This window comes from Pelobates fuscus, chromosome 3 (assembly GCF_036172605.1).
Source record: "Pelobates fuscus isolate aPelFus1 chromosome 3, aPelFus1.pri, whole genome shotgun sequence".
Taxonomy (NCBI): domain Eukaryota; kingdom Metazoa; phylum Chordata; class Amphibia; order Anura; family Pelobatidae; genus Pelobates; species Pelobates fuscus.
In genome coordinates, this window is record NC_086319.1 from 381,467,193 (window position 1) to 381,477,562 (window position 10,370).

Below are 10,370 nucleotides of genomic sequence, written 5' to 3' on the forward strand. Positions count from 1 at the left end.
CTCCAGTTTCAGCTAAATTTGATTTCACTTAAAGGGACACTATAGTCACCTGAACAACTACAGCTTAATGTAGTTGTTCAGGTATTATCTATAGCTTCCTGCAGGCAATCTAATGTAACACTGTATTTTCAGAGAAAATACAGTGTTTACATTGATTGATAGGAATACCTCCAGTGGCCATAAAAAGGCCCTGTACACGTCAGACGTATTAAGATACGTCTGACGTGTGCAGGAGAGAGAAGGCACTGTGTGCGCGCCTTCTCTCTCCAGCCTGTCAGAGAGGAGAGGGGGGTGGGCAAAAACCGCGAGCTGAGCTGTCAGTCAGCTCAGCTCGCGGCCGCACGCATGCGCGGTAGTGCGCTCAGGACTTCAGAGGGCGGCATGAATGCCGCCCTCTGAAGTCTGTGCGCATGTGTGGCGAAGTCGCGCATGCGCACAAGGGAGCAATGACGCTTCTCTCAGAGAAGCGTCCTATTGGGCCCCGCGATTTCGTCATTTTGACGAAAAAGGGGGCGCGGCATGGCTGGGAGCTCGGCGCTGGAACGGAGGTAAGTTTTTAATATAAAAAAGCATCGAAAATGATTTTTTATATTTGAAAGTACATATAAAAGCAAGAAGGAAGGCTGGGGGACCTGTCTTTCTTGCTTTTATATGTAGACTATAGAGTCCCTTTAAAGTCTTATAAAGTGCGACAAATTGGTTTAGCAGGTAAATAGGGGGCTTAGGAAAGATTTCAAAATGGTTTTGTAAAATGGGTTTTGAAGGTCTGCATCGAAGTAGATGCCAACTTAATGTGAATATGAATTTTCTTTTTAAGAAACAGTACCCTCCCTGGGAGGTCCTCCCTTAAAGGAACACTTTAATATGTGGTATTTTTAAAAACTATTTTGGAGATATACCACCAAGGAAAGCACGCGTGCTTGTATATTTGTATGTTTTATCTGGGGGTTATGTGAAATAACAGATTTTAAACCATTCCGACCTGCTGTGTACTGCCTTTGCAAGCTCTCCTTTATTTAAGTCTGGGCCAGGAATTACACCAATCAGAAGCTTCTCATTGTACGAGAGTTACAACCGTGCATGTGTACGCAATTGCGGCCTTCCAATGCTTCTCAAGGACCTGCAGCATAGCTCACTGGGAAACTGGGTGGCATGCGCGTGGTAGCCCAGTGCACCGGTCTCTTCCTTTAGCTCTGTAATCAGAAGAATACCGCAGACAACCACGGAGGTGTTTCTGTCCTGCGTTATAAAATTGCTGGAGCCGGGTTACTGTAATAAGATGTTACAGTGTAATAAGGCACTCAGGAGCCAGGTTACTGTAATAAGATGTTACAGGGTAATAAGACACTCAGGGGCCGGGTTACTGTAATAAGATGTTACAGGGTAATAAGGCACTCAGGAACCGGGTTAGTGTAATAAGATGTTACAGGGTAATAAGGCACTCAGGAGCTGGGTTACTGTAATAAGATGTTACAGGGTAATAAGGCACTCAGGAGCCGGGTTACTGTAATAAGATGTTACAGGGTAATAAGGCACTCAGGAGCTGGGTTACTGTAATAAGATGTTACAGGGTAATAAGGCACTCAGGAGCCGGGTTACTGTAATAAGATGTTACAGGGTAATAAGGTGCTCAGGAGCCGGGTTGCTGTAATAAGATGTTACAGGGTAATAAGGCACTCAGGAGCTGGGTTACTGTAATAAGATGTTACAGGGTAATAAGGCACTCAGGAACCGGGTTACTGTAATAAGATGTTACAGGGTAATAAGGCACTCAGGAGCCGGGTTACTGTAATAAAATGTTACGGGGTAATAAGGCACTTGCTAGCCGGGTTACTGTAATAAGATGTTACAGGGTAATAAGGCACTCGCTAGCCGGGTTACTGTAATAAGATGTTACAGGGTAATAAGGCACTCAGGAGCCGGGTTACTGTAATAAGATGTTACAGGGTAATAAGGCACTCAGGAGCCGGGTTACTGTAATAAGATGTTACAGGGTAATAAGGCACTCAGGAGCCGGGTTACTGTAATAAGATGTTACAGGGTAATAAGGCACTCAGGAACTGGGTTACTGTAATAAGATGTTACGGGGTAATAAGGCACTCAGGAGCCGGGTTACTGTAATAAGATGTGTGACGAAACCAATCTCGCCACATTGTATTGGAGGAGCCTGGTTGCCCGCCTGCTGCCTTTGGACTATGGCCCTGGGAGATTGGGCCCTTTACAAACAGTATTCGGCCCTAACAGAGTGCATGTCACTCATTCTGGCCCTTTAAATACAGTGGGGCCATTCGGTACTTGCCCTGTGTGAGCAGTGATACCCCCCAGATAGCTATGCCATGGAGCCTATTCATATAATGAAAGACTATGGGAAAGACTTTGGCTCCATGGCAATTAAACTGTATTTGTGTGGTCTGCGTGCCATTCACCTAATAATGTGCACGCAGACCTGAGCTATCTGGGGATATGTTAAATGTCTGTGTTCACTGTATAAAATATGACTTTATGTATTTTAAAGAGTTTTATGTTGTTTTGCAACCATGTGGTTAATGGAGTCTGCCTCTAGTCCTGGATAATTAGATTTCTTCTCCAATTATCTCCAGGGCAGAAGGGAGGAAGCCAGGATGCATTGTGGGGATGTTTTACTTTTACTGTTTGAGCCAGGGGGAATAAAAGATACTTTTACTAACTTTTGAACCCCTGGTCTGATTCATGCCATTTTTTAATATGTTGTTCCCCTGAATGGATTGATTGTGGATATGTATTTTTATGTGAATGTGATGTATGGTTTTAAAGTTATGAAAGTTGTGTAAAAGTATATTTTGAACTGTACACATAATGGGATTAAGTGTCACACTAAGGGGAGGGGATGTGTGGGAGGTAACATCTATGTCATTGGTTCTTTTATGCCTCCCCCTGGGTGTGGCCTGTATGTGTACTCATGTAATAAAAACCAGGCTGGGTGCCCAGCACCTCAGACCACTGCTTGACCTTCAACACGGAGCCTTGTCTCGTTCTTGGGGGGATTCACTGTATGCTGTTGGAGATTTGACTGCTAGGAGTGTAAGCTGATGTCTGCTTTTCCTATTCATCTGCTAGCAGCTATTTGTGAGGTTCCAGCTGGAGTGCTACCTTATTCATCTATATCCAGTTCGTGAGTTTTGGTGCTTTTACAGTAGCTGTGCCTTTTTGGGAAAAGGGGATTATCGCCTAAACGGATTTTAACCCCTCATATGCTGAAACGGTCCGTTACAATATGTTACAGGGTAATAAGGCACTCGCTAGCCGGGTTACTGTAATAAGATGTTACAGGGTAATAAGGCACTCAGGAACCGGGTTACTGTAATAAGATGTTACGGGGTAATAAGGCACTCAGGAGCCGGGTTACTGTAATAAGATGTTACAGGGTAATAAGGCACTCAGGAACCGGGTTACTGTAATAAGATGTTACGGTGTAATAAGGCACTCAGGAGCCGGGTTACTGTAATAAAATGTTACGGGGTAATAAGGCACTCGCTAGCCGGGTTACTGTAATAAGATGTTACAGGGTAATAAGGCACTTGCTAGCCGGGTTACTGTAATAAGATGTTACAGGGTAATAAGGCACTCGCTAGCCGGGTTACTGTAATAAGATGTTACAGGGTAATAAGGCACTCAGGAGCCGGGTTACTGTAATAAGATGTTACAGGGTAATAAGGCACTCAGGAGCCGGGTTACTGTAATAAGATGTTACAGGGTAATAAGGCACTCGCTAGCCGGGTTACTGTAATAAGATGTTACAGGTTAATAAGGCACTCAGGAGCCGGGTTACTGTAATAAGATGTTACAGGTTAATAAGGCACTCAGGAGCCGGGTTACTGTAATAAGATGTTACAGGTTAATAAGGCACTCAGGAGCCGGGTTACTGTAATAAGATGTTACAGGGTAATAAGGCACTCAGGAGACGGGTTACTGTAATAAGATGTTACAGGGTAATAAGGCACTCAGGAACCGGGTTACTGTAATAAGATGTTACAGGGTAATAAGGCACTCGGGAGCCAGGTTACTGTAATAAGATGTTACAGGGTAATAAGGCGCTCAGGAGCCGGGTTACTGTAAAAAGATGTTACAGGGTAATAAGGTACTCGGGAGCTGGGTTACTGTAATAAGATGTTGCAGGGTAATAAGGCACTCAGGGACCGGGTTACTGTAATAAGATGTTACAGGGTAATAAGGCGCTCAGGAGCTGGGTTACTGTAATAAGATGTTACAGGGTAATAAAGCACTCAGGAGCCGGGTTACTGTAATAAGATGTTACAGGGGTAATAAGGCACTCAGGACCCAGGTTACTGTAATAAGATGTTACAGGGTAATAAGGCACTCAGGAACTGGGTTACTGTAATAAGATGTTACAGGGTAATAAGGCACTCAGGAGCCGGGTTACTGTAATAAGATGTTACACGGTTTGTAAGTCAGTAAAGAGAAGAGTTATTTTAATAATAAAAGATAGGAGTTCGCTCTGACATTGTGAGATTCTATATGCTTCCCATGCTATATGGAGAAGGTTATATTAGTAATAAATTATTAAGGAGCAGTTTCCCCTGGGAGGGACCCACCAGGTCATGCGGATGTGGATATTTCTGGTTTGTTATATAAGGGTCTCCAGCTGTGTTTGGTACTTCGTGTTTTAGCCAGACGCCCCCCCTGCAGCTACTTTGTTGAAGAGCGGTTAAGCGTAAAAATCTAAACAGAGCAAAGGAAAGGGCAGGTTTGGCGAATGTGAAAAGCGAAAGTGATGCCCTTGAAAAATACGAGACGATAAAACGAGCCTTTCATGTTTCACTTAGTAGCACAGCTTCAGTTTATGGTAGAATAATTAGAGCGGTATTTACTAATGGGAGAATTCACAGTGAATATTCTAATTTAAGGCCAAACCTTAAAGGCCTAGCTGCCTTATTCCAGTCTGGCCATTATAACATTAAATGTGAATCCACTTTCAATTATCACTTTAGTTAATAACTCTACTAGATTGTTCCTGCATCAGTTTGAGTTAAATCCAACGTGTTTATAGTTCTCCAACTAAGCCAACAAGTATGTGTGGTATAAACTCTGCAAAATAAATCAATCTTAGTAAACCTTTACAGACGTATTATCTGAGGATTGTAAAAAAACATTACCAGTCACTTTCCTCTCTGTCATGGGAGTTTTACTTTATTTTGCCATATTATGGAGTTTTATTTTATTTTTCTGAGAGAGAGAGAGAGAGAGAGAGAGAGAGAGAGAGAGAGAGAGAGAGAGAGAGAGAGAGAGAGAGAGAGAGAGAGAGAGAGAGAGAGAGAGAGAGAGAGAGAGAGAGAGAGAGAGAGAGAGAGAGAGAGAGAGAGAGAGAGAGAGAGAGAGAGAGAGAGAGAGAGAGAGAGAGTGTGTCTGATTGCAGTGCATTAACATTCAGTCAAGAACACTTAGACTCTGAATTTCCATGAATTAATTCGGAGTCTGCTGTTTCTTTTTGTACTGGTTTACCAATAACGTATTGAACGTGGATATGTATATATACACATATATATCGGCTGGTGAGATAGCTCGGTAGCAAGAGCTCCAGCTCCAGTCTCTCCATCAGACTGCAAGGTCAATACAATGACTGGGCAGTTATAACACACAGACCTCGGGGTGTATAGATATCTTGCTTTCTATAAATACACCCTCTTTCGGTTTGCCATTTTTACTTGCCGATACTTTATAAACTCTGCACATTTAATTTAGTCCACACACAACAAATCTTCGTAATACATGACTAACTGTGAGGGCAGCAATACTTTGTGTGTGCTTTGTTTACATTTCCAGCACCGGGGGAGAGGGGGTGTTCCGTAAATAAACCCCCCAAGTCTTAGTGACATTTACTATATGAGGGGTATTTACTAAACACTGGTTATGTGTGAAGGCAGCTAGTTATCTGGGTTGGCTAATTTTGCATCCATTGAATTGCTGTTTCCGATTGAACCCAGTTCTCTGTTTAGTAAATACATTTATTTGTGTTTTCTTTTGTTTACTACACCCATGTTCTATGCTGGTGGTAAGCCGCCATCTTATCTCACTACATATACTGAAAATAAAATAAAAACAAACACAAAATGTAAATAAATGTAATAACTAGCACAACTTACCCTGAATAAATCCTTACTATGTTAAAGGGGAACAATCATTTCATCGGTGAATAAAACATTAAGAATCACCTAGCATTCGTTTAGGCGACGTTTCTCACTGGAATGAAACTTGACTGAAATTCAAAGTGATTTTCAAATTCAAGGCCAAAGTAGCCAAACTGAGAGCAGAGCTGACTTGAAGCCTTAATTCGAGTTTCTATATTTTGGCTTTAAATCTGAAACTCACTTGGAATACCCAACAATTCTCACCTTAGTAAAAAAAAACAAAACCAAAAAAAAAACCTGATTGTTTAATGTCTCCTTTCCTTTGTGGGTTTTCTGTCTGGTGCAAGCTAACGAGGTGCTGAATTCTACATAATATATTTATATTTTCACCCCTCATTAATATATCTTTTAGATATGTCAAATTCGTTTAACCAGATTACAGCACTGAGAACCCTCAGGAGGGGCTATAATCCAGCGTATATTTATATCCTTTTTATTTGTTGTATCCATGAATATTGTGAATATAAACCAGATCTTTGCCCATGGATTAATTTGGCAATTCCAATAAAGGTTATATTTGAGCTTTAGTGAATAGAACTCTTGATTTAAATTCTTTATTTATGAGAAAAGACAAGGGCAGCAAGTCAAAATGTCATCTTAAAGGGGTACATGACACATTCTGTTTTACATGGTAATTGTAATTACATTTAAATATTGTCAAGAGTATATTGCCTTTTGCAAATTGTTCTCGCCAGCCTCTGATAGTCAGTTTTAGAGTTAATCAGAAACAATGTAGAATACTAGGGTTGAAATGAAGGAGGCGGGGGTAGATCATGTTCTTAGGAGCATCTACCTAGACATTTTCTTTTACATTTGTAGCCATTGTCAGATCCGTACATAAACCAATCGATATTACCGTATATGTTCCCATTGTTCTGTGGTACATATCAAGCTGTAACGTGTCCCTGCCCAACCTTTATTTTTAATTCAGTGTAATCTTAATATGGAATACACTATTGCTTCCATAACCCCTGACAGGTCCGTTGTTATTGACATTTAACGTCTCTAGAATTAAAGCGCACTGTGATAGGAACTATCCTGGGCTAGAAACACAGGGTTCCAGATATCGTGTTGGAATGTGCGATTATCACGGTAACCTCCCTGAGAATGGGGACATATGTGGGTAGGTTTGAGTTTTGGAGGGGGCCATGGCAGATTCATGGGGAACTCCCTTTCTCAGCTTCCCAGTCCCCTTTTAGGTCCACGTCACCCTGCGCTTACTGGGCACTGTGACAGGGAAACCTAGGCTGGCCTTCCCGAACCAATCGGCTATGAGGACACCTGTGACAATCCTAGAATCTGTGCAGAGCTGATAGAAACTTTGGCACAACCCGCTGAAACTTTAATGGGATGTAGCCGACAGAGCGGGTCCAGAGCTTTCAAATGACACCTTATAAGTGGGTGAGCTCCACAGGAAACCCCAGGAATTATACCTTTATTGGCCCTTAGGCAAATCATTAAAATGTCCTGGTACTCCTCACTGGGTACTTTTCCCGCTCGGGGCCCCAATTCCCAATTAAGACAATATTCAGACTAGAGACAGTGAGGGACCAAAGCTATCCAACGACACCCTGGTTGCAGGTTAGCCAATTTGGGGGTAGGTGTGGTCAGGGTTGTACGTTTTGTATTCCTCAGACATGATATCTGGATGCAGTGTGTGTATAGTGGTTATAGTGTCTGCCCTGAGGCAGGGCAATGTATAGATCAGATCTATACCTGGAAGGTGAACTTGCCATCCACAGTTCCTACTCCTGATTTAAATCAGGTTTACAAATTACTATTGTTTCTTGGCTCCCTCCACCTCGGCACATTTGGGTGCACTACTCCAACACACCTTTACTATGTGATTAATAACCTGCGTTAGCAGCATTTTGCCGCACATTCTCTTAGGTGGTGCACAATGGGGGTCTTTTATCAAGGGACTTTGGTAGTCTTACAGGGTAACCTACTAAAGAGAGAATTGTCAGGAATCAAAAATTAATTTTAAATGTAAGGCCAAAATAGCTGAATTGGAAAAATTCTCCAAGTAAGCTATGCTTCGGGTTCGGCAGCTACTTTGGCTTCAAACTTGCAATTCATGTTGAATTCTCAACGATTATCACTTTCGTAAATAACCACCCAACCTTTGGGTATTTGTTTAAACATCATAAACTAACTATAAAGCAGACGATTATCTTATCACTATAGACCAGGGGTGCCCAAAAGGTAGATCCCCAAATGTTGTAGAACTACAACTCCCATGATGCTTTGCATGCCTTTAGCATGGCAGAGGATCATGGAAGCTGTAGTTTTAAAACATCTGGGGATTTACCTTTTGGGCACCGCTGCTATAGGCACTAGATGAGCCTTGGCTGAGGTCAGCAGCCAGAGTCCTCCATTGATTGGTGTAGGTATCAAAGAAAATCAGGAGTGGGGGAGGCAGCCATATAGACCACTCAGCACCACGGTTAATAAATTCATGTTCGGGTGTGCCTCCAATTTCTTTTTTTTTCTGTGTATAATTGGAGTCCAGACACGATTCATTTTGGGTTCAGTACCAGGCCCCGTTCACCTACTTTAGATACCCCTTTAGAGGTGACAGCAGAAAAATATAAAATTTGAGAAAGTTTTTATTTATTTTTTAAACCAGTGTCACTTTAATATTTTTTATTTGATATAGAGTGGAATTATTACATACATTGTCAGTTTATGTATAAAAGCACTGTCACTTCCATTAGTTATTGCACTTTACTTTTTTAATTGTGTTTTTGCTTACATATATTTATCATGATATATTTTATTTTAGCACAGACTATTTAAACCGTAACTATTGCAGTTAGCATGTTTGTCTCACACTGTGACGTAATAGTGGGCTTAACACAACATGGCCATGTGGCATAACTGAATATCCATATTAGTTTGCCAAGATGGGTGATTTTTAAGTAGCCTAGTGAAATTTAAAACTGTATTTATTTGTGTGCTGTTCCTTAAAGGAACACTATAGTTCCAGGAAAACAAACCCGTTTTCCTACCACTATAGGGTTATTAGGTCCTCCCCCTTCAGCCACTTCCCTTAATCCAGCGCCGGGCTCCCCCTGCCAACGCCAGCGCTAAATGCGCATGCACGGCCAGAGCTGCGCGCATTCAAACCACCCATAGGAAAGCATTACTCAATGCTTTCCAATGGACGTCAGCGTGTCCTCAGTGCGATTTTCATCGGGAAAGTGGCAGTCAGGAATACAGCCACTAGAGGCTGGATTAACCCTCAATGTAAACATAGCAGTTTCTCTGAAACTGCTATGTTTTCAGCTGCATGTTAAAACTAGGGGGACCTGCACCAAGACCACTTCATTGAGCTGAACTGGTCTGGGTGCCTATAGTGGTCCTTTAAGGTTTACTTCTGTGAAACGCATGTGCCCCCCAATTCCCTTTTTTCTATAAATAACATGTAGAACATTCAGCATTAACAGAGAAATCAAATATTAATTTCCTTTTTTTTGCACAGTGGAATGATGGGAGCCTCTAATGACATAACCCAATCTAATTGGCTGCTGCAATCACATGCTCACTGCATAATTTTATTAACCAACACTTTAAAACATTAATATAATTTAATCTAGTAATTCCAACATGGCAGGTGGGGGAAATTAGATATTCAAATGTTAAACTAAATATGCTATCTTTGTTAGGTGAAAATGTGAAAGTATTATAAATACAGAATTAAAGTAACTGATTAGACCTCTTTAGCAACAGCTGTTTGAACCTTTTAAGGACCAATGATGTAATACAATGCTATAACAAACCAACCTTCAAGCATTGCTCAAGGTATCATAGTAATGGTTATGTTGCTAGAAGGACCCTGGCACCATTCCCCAATAATTTTGAAAGAGGAATCATCTTGCCACTAGCAGGACCTAAAGCATCTGCCACTAAGGTCTTGGTGCCAAATACCACAGGACACGTTCAGAGGTCTTGTGGAGTCCATCCCTAAACACATCAGAGCTGTTTTGGCTGCACAAGGAGGACCTAAAAAATATTAGGCAGGTGGCTTTAAAGTGACACTATAGTCACCAAAACAACTTAAGCTTAATTAAACAGTTTTGGTGTATAGATCATGACCCTGGAGTCTCACTGCTCAATTCTCTGCAATTTAGGAGTTAAATTACTTTGTTTATGCAGCCCTAGTCACACCTCCCTGCATGTGAC